Genomic DNA, 25,573 nt, shown 5'->3' with positions numbered 1-25,573 from the left:
ATTTATAAAGCACCGAAAGAGAGGAAATTGTCGACCCAGAAATATAGATCCCAAGAAAATGCCTTCAGGAATAAAGATGAAATGGAGATGTTCTTGGCTGAAGGAAAACTAAGAAAATTTATTGCCAGCAGAACCGCTCTAAATGAACTCCTCAAGGAGAATCTTCAACAGAAGGGGGATGTAGTGGGAGGTCACTTGGAAAATCAGGCATGAGGAAAATAACAGAAGTGGTAAATATATAGGTAAATATAAAAGACTATTTTATATTCTGAGTTCTCTCAAATAGGTTTTATAGTGGAAATCAAAAAGAATTGTCCCATTGTCTGATGAGGTTTTCAGTGTATGCAGCTAATATATAAGATGAATATCACATACAAAAGAGAAGTGCTGACATACTTTTCTGAGTAGACTTTGAAGTTAAGTGTGTACACGGCGATCCCTAGATCAGTCGGCGTAAAAAATTAATCTATACCGGGAGAGGTAGTAATAAACACAATAGATAATATTAAAAATGTTCAAACAACCCAAAAGAGGGCAGGAAATGAGAAACAGAAACGGAAAGTAGAGGGAACAAACAGAAACATAATAAAATGGTAGACGTAAATCCAAATACACCAATTATTACGTAAGTGAAAATGATCTACACATGTTGCTAATAGACAAGGGTTTCTGAATGGATAAAACACCAAGAATTGCTCATGTGAGGCCCACAAGAAACTCATCTCAAGCAGAATGATGTAAGCCGATTAAAAGTGAAAGGGTGGAAAAAGTTATCTACGTAAACCCTAATAAAAATGGATTGGCCATATTAATATCAGACAAAATAGACTTTGAAGCCAATACATTATCAGGGGTAAAGTAGGACATTACACAATTATCGGAGTTAACTCAACAAGGAGGCACAGTATTCCTGAATGCGTCTGACTGAAGCATTTCAAAACACACAAAGGAAAAATGGAGGAAATGCAAAGGGGAGTAAATGAATCTGCCGTGATAGTGGGAGACTTTCACGCTCCCCTCTCAGTAAAGTGCAGGACTAGCGGATAGACACCCGGCAAGAATAGGAAAGAGAACAGCGCTACCGACCCACTGGGTTTCACTGACATTTAAGGAACATGGTACTTGAAGAGAAAGAACACCCACACTGTCAAAACCACACGGGGCTTCCACCGGAAAGGGTCACTGGAACAGCACCAAGTATGTGTTCTGATCATAACGGCATTACGTTGGAAATCAATAACAGAAATATAATAGGAAAATCTACAAAGACTTGGAAATTAAATGGTTTTAAATAATCACTGAGGCAAAGAGAAGTCTCTAGAGAAACTACAAAAATAATTTTAATGGACCAACAGTGAAAATACGACATTAATATCATCCCCATTTATGGGATGTAACTAAAGCAGTGTTGAAAAGGAAATTTAAAGCATTAAATGCTCTTATTAGAAAAGCAGAAAGGTCACAAATGAATAATCTGAGCTTCACTTTAAGAAACTAAAGAAAAAAAAAAGTCAAGAGCCAAATAAACCCACAGCAAACAGAAAAAAGGAAATTTAAAGACAAGAGAAACCAATCAAACTGGAAACAAAGACAAAGAGAGAAACAAAAGCTAGTTCTTTAAAGCTGATAAAATTGACAAGCTTCTAGCAAGAGTGACAAAAAATAAGAGAGAAGTTAACCAATTCAGAAATAAATTTTTTTTAACAGATCCTACAGGCATCAAAAGGACAAGAAGGGCAGACTTCAAGCAATGTGTGCATATAAATCTGAGAAATTATATGGAATAGATAAAACATTTGAAAACCACAAACTACCAAAACTCCTCCGAGATGAAACAGAGAGCCTGTGTAGTCCTATTGCATTAAAGAAATTTGTTCGTGGGTAAATCCTTCTGAGAAAGACCTCTTCAAGCCCAGACTATTTCACCAGCGAATTCTAACACATTTACAAAAGATATAGCACAGACTCTACACAATCTCCTGAAGAGATGAAAATACTTCCTACCTTGTTTTATGAGGTCAGCATTACCCTGATACCAAAACCAGACAAAAATAGTACAAAAAGGACAACCACAGACCAACAACATTCATGAACACATATGCAAATATTCTCAACCAGCTATTGTAAATGGAATTTGGCAATATGGAAAGAGATTAAAACATGACTGCCAACTGGGTTTTTTTCAGGAATTCAAAACTGGGTCTATATTAAAAGTCTATCAATATAACCTCCTACATTAGCTGTCTAAAAAGTAACACCCTATGGTCAGATTGGTTCCTTCCTTCAGCATAATGTCTTTGCAGTTTCCCCGAGTCCTCACATATATCAAGAGCTCATGAGGGCATGTTTTGGGTGATGGGATTGTTCTGTATCTTGGTGGTCATGGCAGTTACATCAGAACTACATATAAAATTCATAGAAAAGAATACAAAAGTTATTTTTACTGTGTGACAGTTTTTAAAAATAAGTAATAAAAAATAAAGAACCATCAGAAACAACGAGCTACCACTACAGATGTATTAGAATGGCCAAAATGTGAACACTGACGACCACAAACACTGGTGGGAATGTGGAGTAAAACTCTCCCTCCCTGGAGGGATGCAGATGGCGGCATCACTTGGAAGACAGTCTGGGGGCTTCTTACAAAATGAAATGCACTCTCACCATCAGATCCAGCCATGGTGATCCTTGGTATTTCCCCGAAGGATTGAAAACGTCTGTTCACACAAAACCCTGCCTATGGATGTTTACAGCAGCTTTATTCATAATTGTCAAAACCTGGAAGCAACTAAGGTGTCCTTCAGAGGTGGTGGATAAATAAACTGTGGTCCATCCAGACAATGGAATATTACTCAGCACTGAAAAGAAGGAGCTATGAAGCCATAAAAAAGACATGGAGGAACTTCAAATTCATACCACTGAGTGAAAGATGCCTCTCAGAAAAGGCTGCAGGGTGTGTGACTCCAGCTCCATGACACTCTGGGAGGCAGTAAAGGACCAGTGGTGGACAGAGGTCAGGGGACGGAGGGATGACCCAGGGGACAGCAGAGGGGTTTTAGGGCAGGGCAGCTACTCTATATGACTCTAATAGTGGACACATGTCCTTACACATTTGTCCACATGTACAGTGTACAACACAAAGAGTGAACCCTGATGTCAATGACAGTGTCGTAGTGATACTGACATGCCAACAGAGGGTCATGGAGTTTAGCAAATTACTATCTGGTGGGGAAGGTAGATAGCAGGGGAGGCTGTGTGTGGGGGCAGGGAGTTTATGGGAAATCTCTGTACCTTCTGCTCAATTTTGCCATAAACCTACAACTGCTCTAAAATATAAAGTCTGTTAAAAAAAAGAAGGAGCCTTTAGACTCCTCCAGTGGGACTGGGACTGTGGCAACCAGAGACAGGATGGGCTTGGGCTGGACAATGCCTGCCCTGGAGTTGCCCCACGTGCAGAGCACGAGGTGACAGGGCCAGGCCAGCTGGGCTTCCTGGGGACATGCCTTCTGAGCAGGTGCGAGGCAGGGCTGCTGTCTGCCCGACCAGGCCCTTGCACTGTCACCTGACTTGTCACAACCCTCCGACTGGCTGCCCATCCCTTTCTCTCTCCTCCAGCCCACCTCTGTCATGGCGGCTGACATGACCTTTTAACTGTACCTCTGACCCCATCACAGCTCACCCTTAGCATTGCTGGGGCCTTCTCTCCTAAGGTCTGGCCACAACTCATTTGCTAAATGTGCAGGGCCCCCATGGCCCAGCTGCAGCTCTGCACAGGCCCAGAAGCTGCATCCTCGGTGTGCAGTCATCTGGGGCACCGGTGAGAAGCTGAGGAGCCAGTCAGACCCTGCTCAAACCCGGGTCGCTGGCACTATCTGCTGTGTGACCGTGGGCGGGCTGCCACCCTCCCCGTCCTGCTCGTGCTGCGTCCTCGTACAGTAAACAGGATGCTCCTAACAGCCACGTCCCAGAGTTGACATAGGAGGAAACTGGTGATTTAGTGCTTAGCGCAAAAGTGAAGGCTCCTTGCTGTCTTCTAATCTGGGGCTAATCCTCCAACTGTTATTGTTATTGTTAAAAACAGCTACAGACATCAGATACATTCCCTGCTCATTGCCAAGAACACACACCCTGGGTGTGAATTCTGATTCTCTCGTGCTGTTGAGACTCTTTCAGTTACACAAGAAAGGAAATGGAATTTAAGTCGCCATGAAGCACAGCACTGAACTGGTTTGTGTAATTGGGTCGTCCAAAGGGTGGTCTGGCTCCAGGCAGCTTTGACCCAGAATCTCCCATGACATCATCAGGACTTGGCTTTATTTCTCAGCCCTCCACTGGTCCTGCTTGATTTTGCTACGTCTCACCTCCCCACCTTAGGGCAAGGTAGTCACCAGCAGCGGCGAAGCCCGTCATCCCGTCTGAAGGGGGACAACCTTCCCCAGGAGCTCCGTTAAGGCTTGTGGGAAAGGCCCAGCTCGAGTCACGTGCCCATCCACCCTGAACCAGGTCGTTTCCTCAGGAATACAGAGCTCTCGTCCATGAGCTAATTAGCCAGGATGAGGTCCTGTGGCCGCCTCTGTGGGTGACGTCAGGGTGGCGGTGAGGAGAGGTTAGGTCAGCATCACTTAAATGACACAGAATGGGCCGGTCCAGAGTCAGAAGCAGGATTCATTATCAAGGCACCACACGCGGGCCTCGGAAGGGGAAGTTCCGGTATGTGAGGGAAGGGTGGACTGCTGGGTGGACGGCTGGTCTGTAGCTGTGATCCTCACACTGCCGCTGAGCATGGGGGCATGGGGATGGCAGCAGGGACCCCCACAGGGCTGCTGGAGCCTGGGGAGGATGAGGCACACGCAGAACCTTGCCAGGGCCTGCATGTGGTGAGAACTCAGTGCGTGTGGCCTCCGTGGCTATGCTGTTTTTGGTGTTGTCTGTGCTCTCTATTGGATTGCCCAGCACCTGACCAATACTGGTTACCTTTGCTTTGTGGTCCTGCACACATTTCAAGCACTTTAATGACCTTGCATTTGCAAATTCTATTGCTTCTGCCAGGAAGCTCCTGGCCAGCCTCCAAGCGAGCCCCCTGCGCTGCAGTAGTGATGGTGTTGGGAGGAGTGCGCATGGGTCTGGTGGCTTTCCATCTCTTCCTGCCCCTCGCGGCGTGTCAGGCTCACCCGGGCGTTTGCATGCACAGCTCCCTTTTGACACATGTGGTGCAGCAGGGCCAGCAGCTACCTGGCATCAGTGTGCGGCTCACCTGGTCTGCTTTGGCTGCCAAGCCCCCAGAGGGCAGGGCCCAGGACTCACCCATCCCCATAGCTCCCATCCCATGGGGCTCCAGGAGTACTGTGCGCACAGCAGGCAGCGTGTTGCACCCAGCAGTTAGGACGGCTCCGGCTCCAGTTTTTCCTGTGCAAGGAGGGCATCCTGGGGAAGGGGGAGTCCACTGGGAAGGCATGGGACAGAAGAAATCCCGGGACTGGACACGGCCAGCTCACCAGGCCTGTGCCACCCCTGCCTGGCCTCCCGTGGCCTTCTTGGTTCCCTTAGTCTGAGGACAGCCACCTTCTGCATCCCAGTGACACTGGGCACCTCAGGACAGCTGGGAGGCGGGCTCCTCAGGGCAGGGGCATCAGCACGGGCAAGGGGCAGGGCGGCCGCTCAGGAAGGGGGATGGCAGAGGCCCTCTGAGGATGCTTTGAGGAGGAAAGCCTTCAGGCAGCTCCCTTCTGCTCTCTCCCCGCCTGGCCCTGTGGCGTGGGGTCAGCGTACTCTGGTTTTCTGCACACATGTGCAGGCTCTATGGCGAGATGAACCACACTTTGGTCCAGGAACATTTCTTGGGATATACGTGCCACTTAAAAGTTTCAATGATATTTTTAAAAATTCTGAAAAGGTAGAATAATTTCACCTGTCCTGTCTAGCTCCTAGGAGCGCATGTGAAAATCAGGTAAAATAATGAAAAAAAAAATGAAGTGAATGTGTGCTGCCCACTTGGCAAGCAGGTGCCCATTGCTGGAGCAGGACAGACATGGCCACGTACAGCAGATTCCTAACCGTCTCTGCCACGTCATGGCACATCCACACTGCAACGGGAGCGGTCATTGGAAACTCGCACCTGACCGTCCCACCTTTGCTTAAAACCCGGGGTGGCCCCCACAGTCACGGTGCGCACAGTCCTCCTCAGGAGGGCGATACGTGCATGGCTTCCTGAGATCCGGTCCCAGGTATGCTTCTGCCTTGCCATATTTTTCTCCTCCGCAAAGAAATGAGAATATTAAAAGAAGCCAGTGAAATCACTGTCTATGACCCGTGGCAAGAATAGCCAGAGGTTGGAAGGTGTGTTCAACTCGGTATATAGGGAAAACTGGGCCTCGCTGAGACTGGGGACCCCCTGCCTCAGCCCACGGCATGCAGGCAGTGGGTGGTGAACCCTGCCCGGGAGGTTTTGCGAGTTGATTGGGGGTCAAGTGTACTGTGCCCAGGAAGGACTGTACTGGGCCGAGCAGTGTCGGGCAAGAGAAAGGCTGTGAGGGCCCCGCAGACGCAGGGTGATGGGAGCTGATCACTAGAACTGCCCCTCCACCAAGCCGCCGTCTGTGGGATTTGCTGACCCTGAGCGGACTGGGGGCTACCCTGTGTCACAGCCCGGCCGCAGTGGGCAGACGCGCTTTATAGGATCCTCGGGGAAATCACTTTCTGAGTGAGCCATGCCACGACGGCTTCTGAAGCTGGCCAGCTCCCCGCCGTGGGAAGGCCAATGAATCTTCTACCAAGAAGAAGTAATTGGGGGAGGACTCTGTCCATTAACAGCACGTCAGAGTTCCAAAGAGCCCTCACATCGTTACACGGCAAAAACGGAAGGATGGGCAGGTGGAGTCCCGCTGGGAGACATTTCATGACAAGGTAAGCTTGGGGTTGGGGGGCAGCGTTGGCCCTACCCATGGCTGTGTCCTGGGGCCAAGGACAGTGCCTGTCACCCCGAGCTGTTCTGTGAGAGCCAGTGGCTTTGTGGGGCATCTCACGGTCTCCACCAGGCACTAGTGTCTCTGCAAAGTTGCCCTCACCCAAGGTTTGGCTGTGACCACCTGAGGCTGTGACCACCTGAGGGCTTTGACCATGTGAGGCAGTGACCTCTTGAGGCTGTGACCACCTGAGGGAGTGACCACCTGAGGGAGTGACCTCCTGAGGCAGTGACCAGCTGAGGCTGTGACCTCCTGAGGCTGTGACCACCTGAGGCAGTGACCAGCTGAGGCTGTGACCTCCTGAGGCTGTGACCACCTGAGGCAGTGACTAGCTGAGGCTGTGACCACCTGAGGCAGTGACCTCCTGAGGACAGACTCCATCAGACACAGGTGGGTAGCTCACAGGGGAGTCTCAACAACCCGAGGCCGGACGAGGAATGTCCTCGCCTCTTTATGGGGATGAGTGTTGGCTGGCATCTTACACTTATTACTGCTACTGTCATTTCACCTTCAGAATGTCCGCAGCTCTTTCTAAGACCACAGTACCAGCTCCAAGCACCGCCTCAGCCCTGCGCCCCTTCGGACTGCGCACCGCAGGCTGGCGGCTCGTCCAGGTGGGGTGCGCTCAAAGGAGGGATTTATCTCCTCCCCGCCTGGATGGATTTCCAGCTGGATGGGGGCACAGGGCATGGCTGTGACATCGGCCAGATAAACCCCTCCCACACGGCAAGGCAAAATGGGTGCCCTTGTCTGTGAGGTTCGGGCCAGGGCCCCAGTGGGGACACCACGATTGTGGGCTGGGCTCCATAATATGGAGTCCGACAGACAGAACGTTCCATGAGGTTGGAAACCCCTGGGTACTCAGGTCATGCAGCAGAGGCTCTGGCCTACCTCTTCTGGTTTCCTCCGGGCACCAGCCCACCACTGCCCCACCCAGCGCCAGCGGTGGTACCCAGGCCTTGATGTGGCACTGAGAGGGAGGGTTGGCAAGCCCATGGGGCGGGGGACCTGTCGATCTGACTGAGGTGTGAGGGCTGGAAGCACAGCCCCACCAGTCCCCCACAGAGGCGGTTGTGCCCAGCACTGCACCGGGCCCTGTGCCAGGGAGCAGACGGAGCTTGAGCACAACCTGTCAGGGCAGGAAACCACCTGGCTGCTGTGCGCTGCCTGGGTGGCTTCTGGGCTCTGGGCACAGGATCCTGGGAGACTCCGACCCCCTGCTGCTCACGTCCCAGAAGCAGACACTGTCCCGGCCACAGAGCGGCTGCGCAGGCGGTGACACTGTCGGGACGCAGGCTCTCGCCTCCCCACTGGCTGGGCTGGGGCAGCGCGTTCCCCCTGGCGGGTGCCATCTACAAGGTGAGGATGGCAGCTGTCCGTCCATGCTCCCAAGTGGCATGGGCTCCGGGGCATGGCAGTGCCCAGCTTTCTTCCCTGGCGGAGGCTGAGGCCGCATTTCTAGCTTTGTTGCTCTGTCAGACCCAAGATCTGCCTCCCCGTGTGGTGTCAGGGGTGGAGGTGGCCCATCCCCGGGCCCCCGACCTGCTCCCCGCTGTGGACCTGGAGCAGGGGCTCAGCGCGGAGCCCAAGCGCTCGCCTCACGGTGCTGTGTGCCTTCACTCGGACGTCTAACCGCCGTGACTGAAGTGCTCACCTTAGACTCCACCCCAGGCTGGGATTTGAGGGCCGGAAGCCATCAGGCCAGTTCCCCGAGTGACTGGACAGGTGCATGCACGACAGGAGAGCGTGTGTGGGGGGACCAGTCACACAGATGCCCAAGGAGGGGACAGCTGGCCTGGACCTTGAGTGATAACAGTGCTCAGGGACAGCACAGGGCAGGAACTGCAGGGATGGAGCCTTCTGCACAGACCCGGCTCCTTGCTGAGCACTTTGCATCCATGGACTCATCTAGCCCTGCCCCCGCCAAAGCACAGGTTCATCACCTTGCCCATTTTATGCACCAGGAACCTACAGAGAAAGCCCAGAGGCAGTAAGGCAAGATCATGCCATCCAAACCCAAGGAGCGGCAGCCGGGCCTCTGTGGGTGGGCTTATTTCTGGGGGTGTAGCTTGAAGGCAAGGGACAAAGAGATGCAGGGAACAGCCCTGGATATGAGGGCCTTGGCCTCAAACTCCTCCAAGAGGGGACAGCGTGAGCCTGGGTGTGCCTGGCTGGCCCTCTAACAGGGGCCTTGGGAAGTGGGGTGCTGCCTGCACCAGCTGAATTCAGCCCCACACTTTGGTCCCCACAGGGTGAGGGTCCCAGGGTGGTCTCTGCTCACTGGTGGGGCTGCTGGGAAGTCCTCATTGGGAGGGGTCAGCCTCGAGGTGTGGGACACAGTGGTTCAGCCTTGTGGGTGGACACCCCCACCCCCAGCCTGTCTGGGGCTACCCCGTCAGGCCCACATGCCCCTGGGCCCTGCAGCCAGACTGGGCAGGTGCCGCCCACAGCCTTCCGCACTCTTGGACTGGGGGCAAGTGGAGGCCCTCAGGCCAGCCCCGGCCCTCGTCCCGGCTCAGTTGAGGCACTGGGGGTGTCCTCGTCCCCTGTCCAGTCTGTGTGACTGGGCTCCATGGAAATGTGTGCCCTCTCTCCGTGGTGGACCCCCACGTACCAGGGCACAGCCTCTCCGCAGGAAGGAGGGAGGTGGGCACTCACGCAGTATGCATCTTTCCACGAGCTTTCTTGATACCTGTTTTCATTTAAATTTGAAAAAGGGGAAATCCTCACTCAGGTAATTTAACCTATGCCTCTCGCGCCATGTTGTAAAACCCTGTGAGATCGATTTTTCCTAGAATAGGTGGAGAGGTTGACATTTCTCAGGGTCTGCAGCTGTCCCCAGCGGGCACTCAATGGGACAGTGGTGGCTGCAGGTCCCTGACGCTGCCAGGCAGCCCTCTCTCTGCAGCAGCTCCTGGCCTGCGCCCGGCTTGTGGGGACCTCACGCTGGGACCCCAGCAGCCCACCTTGCCACACCAAAGGAGGGGTGGGTAAGTGACTGTGGGGTCTCAGGATGCGTCCCACCTGCCGCCGAGGCCCCTGACCTTTAGGGGTTCCGGGGCCTGCATGCTTCTCTGCTGCTTGGCCCTTGGAGGCTCTGGTTTATTCCACTCAGGTTTAGAAAATCCTCAAGAGCCTCCCTGTAGCCAGGCCCTGGGGGCAGAGGGGACGAGACACAGCCCCTGCCCTTCCAATGAGGGGCACAGGCTGGCATGGCAGGGGCAGAAGTGCCCTGGGAGACCCCTGGCCCTGGGCTGTGTGAATAGAGGGTCCGAGGCCCAAAGCCCTGATGTCACGGGTGGGGGTTTCCTGACCCCCAGGGCCACCGTCTTCCCCAGCACCAGACCGCAAGCATGCAGGGCTTGAACAGACAGATCTCTCTGTGGGGCCCAAGCTGTCCCCGGGCTGGCCACTGGCCTGTGGAAGGAGGCTTTCCTAGGATGGCAGTGGGCCATGCCTTGCATGGGAGTGCTGGCCCTTGGACAGCTCGTCTCTGTGCACGCAGAGCGGCCACACCCACGACCGAGGAGCTGAGGCTTTGCTCCGTCCACGTCCCCGACTGGACTTCTAGTGAGTGACGGAGGGGACACCCCAGGATCTGTGAGCCCAGTGCTGCACTAATGCTGCAGATGGGCAGGCATGGCCCTGGGGCCACTCCCAGTCAGTAAGGCTGTGCCCAGGAGGTGGGTGCCCAGGAGCCCCAGGCCCCAGGGAACCCCGAAGCTGGCGGGGAAAGCAGAGCAGTGGGAGCCGTCTGTTCCCAGGGGCCATCTGGGACGGGAAGGGCAGCCCGGGCGCCCCAGGACACTGCTTTTCAGTGAATGAACGCGGCTGGGATTCTGCCATCTTCACGAAGTCAGCCTGCCCAGGGCTGCCCCTGCCACCTGGGGCCCCCTGTTGCTGGGCTGAGCACCCCAGGAGATAACGGGGAAGATGTAAAGACTTGCACCATGCCCCACTGGCAGTGGCACCGCTGTGAATGTGGTGACGCCTGTTGCTGACCATCGTGCTGCAGGATGGGCCTGGCCCTGCATCAGGAGGCCTGTCCCCTCACTGAGCCAGCATCTTAGCAGCTGACCAGAGGCCCATCACGTAGACGGGAACGGTTCTGACACCGACTGAGATGGTGGATGGGCGCTGCGGTGCAGCCCCTGAATCAGAGGCAGCCCCACTCCCCGAGTGCGATCGGGCGGCCCTCAGCTGCCCTGTCCGCCTGGCTTTCCTCCACTGGGAAGCAGCCTGGACCTTTGCAGGTGCCACAGGGCTGACCCTGCTGAGCCTGGCTCTGGGGCGTGTGGACGCCGTCCTCTCCTGCTCGCGCTCTGTCTGTGTCCTCATTACCTTTTCCTTTGAGGACCCACTGCATGGGTCAGGGCCACCCACATGACCTCCTTTTAACTCAGTTACCTCTATAAGGCCCCATCTCCAAACACAGGGCCATCCCCACGTGCTGGGGCCATGACTCAACACAGAATCTGGGGGCTCATTTCTGCCCCTGGCAGCCCCCTCCCTGGAGGGCTGCAGTGAAATGCCTCCCGGGTTGTGCCTCCTCCCTGCTGATGGCCCCATGGCCGCAGGCATCAGCCCAGGACCCCCAGGGCATCAGGAAAGAGCCAGGGGGCAAGTCAGCCTCCCTTCTTTTCCTGCTGCCTCTGCACAGAAAGCCCGTCGTGCACAGCGAGCATCTGCCTACAGATGAGGGTTTCCCGTAGGACCCCCGTGGGGAGTCCCCTTCCGAGGCTGTTTTCCAGCCACGTATCCTGAATCCCTGAGGATGGAGACAGGCACCAGGGGGCGAGGGGAGGGCCGCAGAGGCTCGGTCACGGATCTGTGAACCAGGGAGCCAGTCTGGGTTTTCAATCTTTAATTTGCTTTATTAGCGGCCTTCAGTGATCTGACGAGGCACACATGTTTTCTCTCACCAGAGGATAATTCTTCCCATCCCAGGAGAGAAAACACATCCCTGGTCTCAAGACAGATAATGTGTTTTTTACACTTTCCAGTATTAAACTTTTATAGTGTTTTTAAAAATTCAAGAAGGAACTTGGCAACTGCGTGCGTCTTGTGGCCTTTTCTTGTCAGAGAGGCAGTGTTCTGGCGCAGGAGAGACAGCGTGGGAATCAAACGCCCTGGGCTCCAATCCAGCTGGGCCTCTGACCAGGTCCGTCGCCCTCTGAGCCTCTAGTTGCGCACTGGTAAGGTGGGGCGCTGAGGCCCGAGGGCCTGTCTCGGGGGGTCAGTCTGTGTGGCTCACAGAGGTGCCCAACAAGCAGCGCTGGCTTCTGATGGTGCAGAACGAGCTCCACGGACTACCCCTGACGGGGGGCCAGCAGGGCAGATCCCTGCTCAGGTGGACGCGGTGTGCTGCGCCTGGCCCGCTCGCCCGCGCACCGCCGGCTGGGAGACCTGAGCGCGTCGCAGCCAAGCCCGGACTCGGTCTCTGGGGGTGCTGGTTGGGTGCCGGCTCCCCCTACCCTTGGCCTGCAGTCACGTCTGCGTGACGGCCTTTGAGACACGCTGTGCCATGGGAGGATGTAGGAGTGGCCACCCTTTGGCATTTTCCAGGGCCGAGACGGGACAGAGCAGCACATCACCTCTGCCTACCGCCTGGCTGGCGGGAGTAGCTTCAAACAGCTGGAAAACAGCAACCGGGGGGAGACGGCCCCGCACCCCGGGGCTGCTGGCCCGCAGGGCAGAGACGCAGGCCAGCCGAGTGGGACGGGCAGAGGCCTCGCGGAGGCGGCCCTGGGCCCTGGGTCTTCGGGCATCCCGAGACCCAGAGGTGAGCAGGGGCAGGCGGGGGGCCGTGGAGCCCGGAGACCTGCAGGAGCAGGGCGGGGTGTGGGGTCGTTTCCATCCCCCGGGCTGCGCCTCCTGAGCGTTTAGTGTGCACTCTGTGTGGAGAGTCCTGAATCCTTGCCCCTGAGTCACACTGCAGGGTCAGAGAAAATCCATGAGCAGGTGATCATAATAAAATGTAAAAGCCACTATTACAGAAGAAAGGAACGACCACAGGCGGAAGCAGGGTGGGGGCACTCCAGGGTGTTCCACGGGGGTGCTGGCTCTCAGCGGGAACCCCGCTGCCCGACCTGGTGCAGTGAAGACGGGGACCGGTGAGCCCTGCCCCCCCAGAGGTGCAGGCCTGGCGGAGCAGACACCCCCGTTGGCAGCAGCTGCACAGCCTGGCGCAGGGGCGAGGCTGGAGTGTGGCCCGGGAGGCAGACTGGTAGTTGGGTTAGAACTTAGGAAAGCGGTTCAGCGGGGGACCAGCATGTGCAAACCTGCCGACACAGAGGATGCTCTGTGCCGCCGGGTAGGGGCTGGCAGAGGTGCGCAGGGCAAGAGGGGGCTGGCCCAGTCCCAGGACTGCGTGCCCACTCAGAGCGCACAGAGCAGTACCGGTCCCCAAGGGGCTGCGGAGCCCTTTGCCGCGGGACTTCATTGGACCAAAGAGCGCCACCTGGCAGGGCAGCCAGGTCTGGAAATGCCACAAAAATAACGGGGAGAACAGGTATCCCAGGCTGATGTTGGCAGGAAGGGTGTCACAGAAGAGGAAACGTGCAGGATGTCTGAGGCTTGTGGGCAGAGCCAGGTTGGCAGAGGGACCAGAGCAACCTCCAGTGAAAATGCTCAGGGAAAGCGGGAGCCCGGGCCGGCAGCCCCACACCAGGTAGGGCGTACAGGGCTGTGCCCAGGGCAGGAAGGCTGGCACTGTGCAGTCTGCCTGCCCCAGGCCTGCCTCCTTGGGTGTGAACCCTGCCTCCTAGCTCTGTCCAAGGTTCCTCTAAGACCGGGCTCCTGAGAAGGCCGAGTCCAGGCGCTTGGCATGTTTCTCCGTGCCAGTCGGTGCTAGTTTTGATCAGGCTGGTTTGGGGAGACTGGTAACCTGGGAGTCTAATTCCGTGAGGCCAGAGGGAAGCAGGGGGCTGGCAGGAGGAGGACAGCTGTGCTCAGGCCTAGGCCTGGGGCCGAGTCCTGATGGAGGCCGCTGCTCTGAGGTTCCATTTGGGGGACACTCCCGGAATTCCATCCTAGGAAGTAAGAGCAAAACCAGCAAAGGAAATGATCAGAGTCCTTGGAAATTTGATTAAATTAAAAGGTCAAGAAATGGCTGAAAAGCAGAATTTTTCAAGAAGAGAGTGGGAAGGGGAGAGTAGGCAGATTAGAGAGAAGATATGCTCACAGATGAAAAGCAGAATCCTTTCCAAGGCCGAGCTATTAGCTTCCAAAGAGTCATTGTGGGACAAAATAGACCAAGAAAAAAGCGTCAGCACTCGGATACATTTTGGGTAAATGCCACAACTCCCGGAGGGAAGAAGCCACCCGAGAACCTTTAGTGGGATGACAGCCCCAAAGGCAGGACCCCGGAGGGAGCCAGGATCATGCTGGCGGCAGCTTTCCAGGAGCCCCACGCCCTGCGAGGAAACGTCTTTAAAGATTCCACAGTATTTTGGTTCCCTCGTTCTATGCCCAGGAAAGCCATCACTCAAGTAGAAGAGCAAAATAAAGCGATTTTCATGCATGAGAAAACTCAGAAAATTAAACGTACCATCTATGGACTCTTTTTGAAAAATAACCTATCAACTGAAACCAAACAAAGGTAAATGAAAGTCATGTGTCCAGTAAGAGGGACTTGAGGTCAAGAATGACGGTAAGGAAGACACCATTTCATTTCAAAATGACTTTTAAATGTAATATTTTAAAATGAGAATATATTTTATTGCATTTATTTTTTTAAATAATAAATTATATGCATCTAAGGTGTACGGCATGATTTTACACACGTATGCACAGTGAGAAGCTATGGGCATCATGTACTCAGTTACCTCTTGCAGGTGTGCGATATGAGCAACTGAGAGCTAGTCTCTTAGTAGCTTCCGGCATCCAGTGCGGCATGTTAACTGGCCGTCCTTTCTCTGGACTCACTCGTCCCACGTAAGTACGACTTTATGCTCCTTCATGAACATCCCCGTTTCCCTGCACCTCCTCCCCTGGTAGCCGGTGTCCTGCTCTCTGCTTCTATGAATTTGAAGGTTTAGATTCCACAGGTAAGTGAAATCATGCAGTTTTTCTCTTTCTGTGTCTAGCTTATTTCACTTTGTATATTGTCTTCCAGTTTCATCCATGTTGGTGCAAATAGTGGGATTTCCTTCTTTATAAGGATGAATGATATATATGTATGCATATATATACACACACATATTAGTGTATATGCATTTACCATATGTAACTATATATGGTGTGTATATATATAAGATACATTTCTTTATCCATTCTCATCCACTGGGGGACACAGACTGTTTCTGTATCTTGGCTGTTATGAACTATGCTGCAGTGAGCCTAGGAGGGCAGAGACTGCTCTGAGGTGCTGATTTAATTTCCTTTGGTCATGTACCCAGAAGAGGGATTGCTAGACCATATGGTCATTCTATTTTTAAGTTCCTGAGAATCTCCCTACTGTTTCTCCAGGGTTTTTTTCCAGTTTATGTTCCCCCCAGACTTGCTATCTTTTACTTTTTTGATGCTAGCCCTTCTCACAGGTGTGAGGTGACATCTCACTGTGGTTTCACTTGTGTTTCCCTGATGATTGGTGATAGGAGCACCTTTCTGTGTGCCTGTTGGCCTCTGTTTGTCTTCTGTGCAGAAATGTCTCTTTACATCCTCATCCCCTTTTTAATCAGGTTGTTTATGTCTTGCTATTGAGTTGTAAGAGTTCCTTGTATATTTGGGACATTATCTCCTGTTGGATATGTAGTTTGTAGTTTGCAAGTATTTTCTCAAAATCCCATAGATACAGTGGAGTTTAAAAATATAAGGGAATATTACCATAGAGCCAGTTTTATGGCCTTAAGTTTAATATCTATGATGAAATGGAAAATTTATAGAAAACTATAAAATACTAACATTTATTAGAGGAGAAAAAACATTCCAGAAAGACCTATAACCATTTTATAAATCCCAGCATTACTGCAAAATCTTTCCATTATTTTTTCCCCACCACAGGTTCCATCAGGCACCAGAAAGGGGGATTTTGAGGTGAAGTGTGTGAAGACCTTAAAGGCACAAATAATCACTTTCTAATACAGACAGAAAAAAAAGGGAGAAAGCTTCTAGTTCTCTTCATAGACCGAAGTGTCCATGACACCAAAATTGGACAAAAACAATACAAAAAATAGAATGATAGGTTAATTTCTGTTATGAAAGAAGAGGCAAAAGTCCTAAATAAAATATTGCAAATTGAATCCAGCAGCACATAAAATATATATGCTCAGGGAGTATCGACCCCAAGTTTATTTCAAGGATGCAATGACTTTTATAACAGTCTGTTAATGCAATTTATCATATTACAAATTTAAAAAGAAAATATTCTTATCACAATTTATAAAATAAAAAAATTCAATAAAATCTGGTACTCTCTAATATTTAAAACAAACCAATACACAAACAGACCAACACATAACATCAATGACCTAATTTAGAAAATTAGGAATAAGAGAGAAAAACCTCAAATCCCAAATGGGTTTCTATCCAACCATCAAAATACTGCATCCAGGCCAGTGCCCGTTAGAGACAGGAGCCAGGTGAGAATGTTGCCCTTTGGTGCTGTCCTGAGGGCGGGGGTCGGTGTGGGGGATGAGTTATGAACACTGGGTAGGAGGGTGCTTGAGGGCCCTGGGGAGGCCCCGGGGCCTTCACACCTGCTCTTGCTTTACTGGGGCCCCACCCCACCCCCAGGACTCAGGCCACAATCCCTGCTTAAGAAAGCCGCCGGGCTCTGGGCTCACAGGAGCTGACAGCAGCTCCCGTGTGTGGCATGCTCACTGTGCTCCATGGGCTTGGCTTTGCTCACATAGCCCAGCAGGCACCACGAGCGGACCCAGCGTCTGGAGCTGCAGGGACCAGGCTGTCACAGAGGTTGTCAGCTGTGGAGCCAGTGCTTGAACCCAAGCCCAAGATCCGACACAGCAGACTCAAGGTGAAGGACAAGCCTTGCTCCCGCCAGGGTCCTGGCTGGGTGGGGCATCCTGCCATGGCCCCCTCACCCTGTGCCGGGCACCTTCTGTGTGCTGTCCCGCCTTGCAGGGACCAGTCACTGGGGATGGCCTGGGCCTCCTGCTGCTTCTCCATGATGCTGGCCACCTGCCTGGCCTGGTCATCACCCCCACAGCCCTGCTCGGGGCTGCCCACCTGCCCTGAGGTCCCTGAGTGCCCACGGCATCCCACCTCATCGCGGCCTTCAGAGTGGCAGACAGAGCAGTAATGGCCAACCCAGAGGGAGGGCTCACCATCCAAAGGCCTGCTTACGACGCACTTGATAAGCTCATATTTCCACCTCTTCCAAACACGTGTCCTGAGAATAACACCAGGCTGGGCGGATGGGCCAGCCAGATCCCGGCTCAAACCCCGCTCTGCCCAGGGCCATTCCCCCCTCCTCTCTGACCATGGCTGCCTTCTGTTCAGGGGGTGACACCAGGTAGCCAAAGCCACTTCCCAGGGTGATGAGGGAAGGGGGCTCTTCACACAAACCCCCCAGGGGCATGGGGCCCTGAACGGCACATCTGTCCCCCTGGAGCCTGGCATGCAGTGGGCTGGGTAAGTGCGAGCAGGTCACAGGGTCGCTGGGGCAGGGACAGAGCACGCTGCTGCAGAAGGAGGGTCTGAGGGCTGACCAGCCTCACAGGTCAAGCCGCTCCCTGAATCTTCCAGGAGGGCTGGACTCCATGGCTCAGACCAGCTGCCCAGGGACACCGAGGGTGGGGTCCCTGGCCCCAGGCTGGTTGTGACAGATGAGATGCAGACCCCGTCCAGGAGGAGCCCAGGCCCCGCTTCCTTACCTGGCGTGGCTCAGCAGGAATGCCTCTGGGCCAGCAGGCCGGCTGTGGAAGGTGTCCGGAGGAGTGGACTCTGGGGAGGTAAGAATGAGGGGTGGATGGCCCTCCCAAAAGGGGCCGACCACAGCTCCTCCTCTGACAGAAAAGCCTGATTTATTTGGGGGTTCTCTTCCTGTGTATCCAAGAAGGTGCCCTCCCAGCCCTGGAGGTCAGCAGGTCACACAGGTCAGAGGTCACCTGTCATGACCGCATTGATGGGGGCGTGTGCTGCGGTCTAGCCATGTCACCATTAGGGAGAGGCTGTTCCTGACAAGGCACATGCACACAGAGGGCACCTCTCTGTTCTCTGGGGTCATCCTGTCTGCTGTGCCTGGGCTCCTGGCACGGCCAGGGCTACCGGGCAGCCGCACAGAAAGCACCCATGGTGGGTGCAGGCCAGGCACTGCCTGGGCCTTGGCACACAGAGGGTGGTGAGGTGACCCGCCTGGCAGCCTCCACTTCGGGCACCCTGTTTTGTGTAATGAGAGCCTTGGTTTTCCTGCTGGTCGCTGGCTAGTTGAGAGTGCTCCCCACCCCCAGACAGCAGTGGCACGGAGGCAGGATGAGGCAGACGTCCCAGGGAGGCCACCAAGTCCAGTTGGGCTGAGGTCCCAGTGGCTTCCCCAAGGGAGGCATGGGGCCATGGGGGAAATTTACTCTGGTGATAAATTTCCTCATCATTGGAAGGACAATGTGGAGGATGGACCCCTTTGAAAAAATGCCCACTCAGCCAGAAGTGGTCCAAAGCATCAGCTCTGTCCCCGGATGAGGAGGGGGTGCAATCCTGCTCTGCCCCCACAGCAGTCGGGGAAGGGCTCACTCAGTGCAGGGCGACCCGTCGGCACTTCCGGGAGCCCATCATGTCTCCCCGCACACAGCCCCTGGCGGCTGCTGGGCCACCAAGAGCCAGCCTTCATTATTGTTCCTAGCCCGTGAGGCACGTTCCACTGTCAGCTTAGCAGGGAAAGCAGAGCAGCCAGGATCACTGTGAGCTCAGCTCCCAGGATGCAGGATATTAAATCCATCAAACTAAATTAAAAGCCTTGGCCATCTCTTGAACTCAGGGTTCAGAGGCAGCCTTTCTTCTTATGCCAACTGCTTCCCAGAAGGATGCCGAGCCTGCAGGGATCTGCAAGGGCTTGGTGCTTTGAATTATTTACAGATGGATCAGGGCTGGGATAGGGAAAGCATCCTTCCGCAGAAGGGCTGTGCTGACTTCCCTGCAGAGAACCGTGGGGCACTCTGCTGTGGGGAGAACACAGTCGTACACAGGGACTTGCCTGTCACCACAGTGAGGGTCCCAGCTCAGGTTGCCTGTCACCACAGTGAGGGTCCCAGCTCAGGAGACCACATTCAGCAGCAAATTTGCTGCTGCCTCTTGTCCCCAGACTCAGGCAGCCTGAGGCAGTCCTGCTCCAGGGATTCAAGATTTGGCCGGAAGCTGTGGGTCTGTATCCCAGCCCCACTCCCTGAAGCTGGGTGGTGCTGGGGAGGCTGAGGTCCTCCCTGCTGTGGATGGCCGGTTCCTCCTGGGCACTGGGTGAGGCTCTGTCCATGAGCAGCTTCATTCACCCAAGCACGCAAGCTGAGGGCCTGTTGTGTTCCTCTCCTTGAGGTTTGTAGCAGGAAAAAAACAGACCGTTTTCCTGCTAGCAGGGCAACTGCAATCCAGTGGAACTGCATCTTGGCTGGGTGTTCCCACTGGAGGCAGCGAGCCCGAACCTGCGATGACCAGTGAGATGGGATGTCTAGGTGGGACTACTGGAAGGACAGGGCCTGGAAGCCGAGACCCACAGAACCGGGACTGACCAGGCTTTGAGCAGAGCTGTGTCCCCTAGGTGGGCACTGGCTTGACGGGTTGGAGGAGGAAAGCACAGGCCACAGCAGCTGCAGTTTAGGGGAGGAGGGTGGAGGCCGTGAGAGAAGAACCAACAGGGTGGCCCGGGCCAGATCCCACAGGCCTTGGGAGTCAGCGGTGGGTGGGCTTGTTCTAGAGTCAATGAGTCAATGCAAAGCCAGGAGAGGGGTTTCAGTCAGCAGTGGCGGGATCCGATCTCCATTGAAATGGCCCAGGCATTGGTCAGCTTTCATCCTGGCTGTTCCTGCTGCCTAGTCAGCCCCACCAGCAGGTGTCAGAGGATCATTCCCTCCCCTCTCACACCTGTTAGGTCAGCTTTCCTGAAAGGCCATTTTTAACTACCTCACTTAACTGAAGCACTTAATTACATAATGATAAAGGGCTCAATTCTTCAAGAAGACATAACAATCTTTAACATGTATGTGTCTAACAACATGTATGTGTCAAAAATATGTCAGGCAAAAAGTGACAGAACCGCAAGGAGAAATCAGTGAATCCACTGCTACGGTTGGGGACTTAAGTCCCCTCCTTCGGAAACGGAAAGACCCAGCAGGCAGAGCCCTGCACCATCAGCCACCTGGACCTAACTGGCATCTGTAGACTGCTTCCTCCACCAACTGCAGCACACACGTTCTTCCCAAGCTCCTAGGGAACATTCACGAAGGTAAACCACTCTGAGCCTAAAAAAGCCCTTAAAATTTTTTTAAAAATAAAAATCAAACAATGTCTGCTCTCAGACAATAATGAAATTAAATTGGAATCAGTAACAGAAAGATAGCTGGAAAAATTCCAAAAATACTTGGAAATTAAACAGCATACTTCTAAATAACACATGAGTCAAAGAAGAAATCTCAAGGGAAATTCAACTAAAAGAAAAAGAAAATAAAACTTTTTCAAATGTGTGAGATGCAGCAAAAGCAGTGCTTAGAGGGAAATTTATAGCATCGAATGCACATATTAGAAAAGAACAATCTAAAATCAGTCATCTAAGCTTCCTCCTTAGAAAGTTAGAAAAAGAAGAGCAAATTAAATGCAAAATAAACAGAAGAAATAAAATAATAAAAATTAGAGCAGAAATCCATGAAATTGAAAACATGAAATCAATAGAGAAAATCAGAAAAACCAAAAACTGATTCTTTGAAATCATCAATAAAAATGATAAGCCTCTGGAGTAAGAAAAAAAAAAGAGATGACACAAATTACTAATATCAGAAATGAAAGAGGGGATATAACTATAGACTTTATGGACATTAGGAGGATAACAAAGAATACTGTGAACAACTCTATGCACAAATAATTGGTAATTTAGATGAAATGGATAAGTTCCTTGAAAAGTATAATCTGCCAACCAAAACTCACACATGAAGAAATAGACAGTCTGAGGCCTATATTGATTAGAGAATTGAATGAATAACTAATAAACTTTCAAAACAGAAAGCACCAGGACCAAATGGATTCACTGGTAAATTCTGCCAAATATTTAAGGAAGAAATTATATAATTCTCTTCAATCTCTTTCAGAAGTTTCAAGCAGAGGGAATATTTCCTCTCATTCTATTAGGCCAGCATTAGACTAAACAAAGATGTTTAAGGAAAATAAAACTATAGTTTAGTATCTCTCATGAACATAGAAATGAAAATCCTCAACAAAATATTAGCAAACCAACTCCACCAATGTGTACTAAGAAGTATATATCCCAACCACATTGGATTTATCTGAGGTATACAAGGCTGGTGCAACATTTGATTAATCAACAATTAATTAATCAATTAATGTAATATATCACATCAACAGGCTAAAGAAGAAAAATCACATTATCATATCCATAGATGCAGAGAAAGTGTTTGACAGAATTCAGTAGCCAGTCATAAGAAGAAAAAGAAACTCTCAGCAAACTAGGAATAGAGGAAACTCCCTCGATTTCCTAAAGAGTATCTATGAAGAACCTATAGTTAACATCATTCTTAATGGTGAGAAACTGGAAACTTTCCAGCTAAGATCAAGAACAAAGCAAGGATGTCTCTTTACACCACTCCTTTTCAAAACTTATTAGAAGTCTGAGCTAATGCTATAAGACAAGAAGAGGAAATAAATGGTATACTGATTAGGAAGGAAGAAATAACATAGTCTGTGTTTGCAGATGACATGATCATCTATGTAGAAATCCAAAAGAGTAAACAAACTACTGGAACTAGTAAGAGCTTATAGTAAGATTACAGGATGCAAGATTAATATACAAAGGTCAGTTGCTTTCCTATATACCAGCAGTGAACAAGTGGAATTTGAAATTAAAGACATGGTACCATTTACATTAGTATACAAAAAAAAACCTTAGGTATAAATCTAATTAAATAGATACAACCTCCATATAGGAAAACTGAAAAACTCTGATAAAAGGAATCAACAGAGAACTAAATAAATGCAGAGATATTCCATGTTCATGGGTAGGAAGAGTCCGTACTGCCAGTTCTTACCAAGGAGATCTATAGATTCAGTGCAATCCCAATCAAAGCTCCAGCAAGTTGTTTTGTGGACATTGATGAACTGTTTCTAAAGTTTACATGGAGAGGCAAGAGACCCAGAATAGCCAACTCAGTACTGAAGGAGAAGAACTAACCTGGAAGAGTGACACTACCAGTTTCAAGACTTACTGCAAAGCTGCAGTAATCAGGACAATGGGGTATTGGTGAAAGAAGAAGAGACAAATAGATCAATGAACAGAATGGAGAGCCCAGAAATAGACCCATATAAATGAAGTCACCTTATCTTTGACAGAGGAGCAAAGGCAGTATGATGGAGCAAAGATAATCTTTACAAAGTTTCTGCAACAACTGGATGTCCATATGAAAAATATTAATCTAGTCACAGACCCTACAGCCTTCACAAAAATTAACCCAAAAAGTATCATAGGCCTTGACATAAAGCACAAAACTATGAAACTCCTAAAATATAACATAGGAAAAAACCTAGATGACCTTGGGTATGGCAATGACTTTTTAGATACAACACAAAAGACAAGGTATGTGAAAGAAATAACTGACAAGCTAGACTTCATTAAAACTAAACACTTCTGCTCCATGAAAGACAATGTCAGGAGAATGAGAAGACAAGCCACAGACTGGGAGAAAATATTTTCAAAAGGCACATCTGATAAAGGACTGCTATCCACAATACACAATGGTCTCTTAAAAGTCAACAATTAGAAAATCAACAATGTGGTAAAAAAAAAATGGGCCAAAGTCTTCACTTAAGAAAAAAACTATGGGGGGGAGCAAAGATGGCGGCGTGAGTAGGACAGTGGGAATCTCCTCCCCAAAACATATATATTTTTGAAAATACAACAAATACAACTCTTCCTAGAATAAAGACCAGAGGACACAGGACAATATCCAGACCACATCCGCACCAGAGAGAACCCAGCGCCTCGCGAAGGGGGTGAGATACAAGCCCCGGCCCCGCGGGAGCCGAGCGCCCCTCCCCCCAGCTCCCAGCGGGAGAAGAGCAGGCAGAGCGGGAGGGAGACGGAGCCCAGGACTGCCGAACACCCAGCCCCCGCCATCCGGGCCAGAGCGCAGACACAGTGCACGCGTGGGGTGCTGGATGCTAGGGAAGCAGGACAGTAAGACCTGTGAGCGGGTCCCCGCAGTTGGCACCCCTGGGACAAAGAAAAGCGAGTGCTTTTTGAAAGTCTTAAAGGGACAGGGACCCCACAGCTGGACAGAAGCTTTCTGGGTCACAGTCCAGCAGCTGGAAATTCCAGGGAACTCCAGGCACACTAACCCCCAGGGCAACAGCTCTGAGACCCCTCACGGAGGTAAACAGCCAAACAGCACCCCGTCCATCACCCCTCCAGGGCGCAGCCATAGCGAAGCAGCAGCCTGAGGCTGGCCACCCCCACAGCGAGGGAGCTTCCTCCATACCAGCCGGGCAAGATAGAGAGACCCAGTCTACACACAATTGCCAAACACAAGCCACTAGGGGCCACAGTTGTCCCAGTAAAGAAAGGCCAGGAGCAAGTGGAAAGCCTTGGCCCTCCCAGCTGACAGAAAGCCAATGTCTCACCACTGCACCTATCAACACAAAAAGGCAAAAAAAATTTGATCCAGACAAGACTAACCCTGACAGCTTCGACATCTTCTACATCTTCCCCTGAGAAGGAACCTGGGGAGATAGATTTAGCCAGTCTTCCTGAAAAAGAATTCAAAACAAAAGTCATAACCATGCTGATGGACTTGCAGAGAAATATGCAAGAACTAAGGAAGGAGAATCCAGAAATAAAACAAGCTCTGGAAGGATTTCAAAACAGAATGGATGAGATGCAAGAGACCATTAATGGACTAGAAAACAGAGAACAGGAACGCAGAGAAGCTGATGCAGAGAGAGAGAGAAGGATCTCCAGGAATGAAAGAGTTCTAAGAGAGCTGAGTGACCAATCGAAATGGAACAATATCCACATTATAGGGGTACCAGAAGAAGAAGAAGAGAGAAAAAGGGATAGAAAGTGTCTTTGAAGAAATAATGGCTGAAAACTTCCCCAAACTAGGTGAGGAAATGATTTCTCAGACCACAGAGGTACACAGAACTCCCATAACAAGAGATCCAAGGAGGGTAACACCAAGACAAATAATAATTAAAATGGCAAAGATCAAAGACAAGGACAGAGTATTAAAGGCAGCCAGAGAGAAAAAAAAGGTCACCTACAAAGGAAAACCCATCAGGCTATCATCAGACTTCTCAACAGAAACTTTACAGGCCAAAAGAGAATGGCATGATATACTTAATGCAATGAAACAGAAGGGCCTCGAACCAAGACTACTGTATCCAGCATGATTATCATTTAAATATGAAGGAGGGATTAAACAATTCCCAGACAAGCAAAAGTTGAGGGAATTTGCCTCCCACAAACCACCTCTACAGGGTATCTTACAGGGACTGCTCTAGATAGGAGCACTCCTAAAAAGAGCACAGAACAAAACACCCAACATATGAAGAATGGAGGAGGAGGAATAAGAAGGGAGAGAAATAAAGAATCATCAGACCATGTTTACAATAACTCAATAAGCCAGTTAAGTTAGACAGTAAGATAGGAAAGAAGCTAACCTTGAACCTTTGGTAACCACAAACTTAAAGCCTGCAATGGCAATAAGTACATACCTTTCAACAATCACCCTAAATGTAAATGGACTGAATGCACCAATCAAAAGACACAGAGTAATAGAATGGATAAAAAAGCAAGACCCATCTATATGCTGCTTACAAGAGACTCACCTCAAACCCAAAGACATGCACAGACTTAAAGTCAAGGGATGGAAAAAGATATTTCACGCAAACAACAGAGAGAAAAAAGCAGGTGTTGCAATACTAGTATCAGACAAAATAGACTTCAAAACAAAGGAAGTAACAAAAGATAAAGAAGGACATTACATAATGATAAAGGGCTCAGTCCAACAAGAGGATATAACCATTCTAAATATATATGCACCCAATACAGGAGCACCAGCATATGTGAAACAAATACTAACAGAATTAAAGGAGGAAATAGAATGCAATGCATTCATTTTGGGAGACTTCAACACACCACTGACTCCAAAGGACAGATCCACCAGACAGAAAATAAGTAAGGACACAGAGGCACTGAACAACACACTAGAACAGATGAACCTAATAGACATCTACAGAACTCTACATCCAAAAGCAACAGGATACACATTCTTCTCAAGTGCACATGGAACATTCTCCAGAATAGACCACATACTAGGCCACAAAAAGAGCCTCAGTAAATTCCAAAAGATTGAAATCCTACCAACCAACTTTTCAGACCACAAAGGCATAAAACTAGAAATAAACTGTACAAAGAAAGCAAAGAGGCTCACAAACACATG

The sequence above is a fragment of the Manis pentadactyla genome, chromosome 10 (assembly GCF_030020395.1).
Source record: "Manis pentadactyla isolate mManPen7 chromosome 10, mManPen7.hap1, whole genome shotgun sequence".
NCBI classification, from domain to species: domain Eukaryota; kingdom Metazoa; phylum Chordata; class Mammalia; order Pholidota; family Manidae; genus Manis; species Manis pentadactyla.
This window is presented reverse-complemented; position numbering follows the sequence as displayed.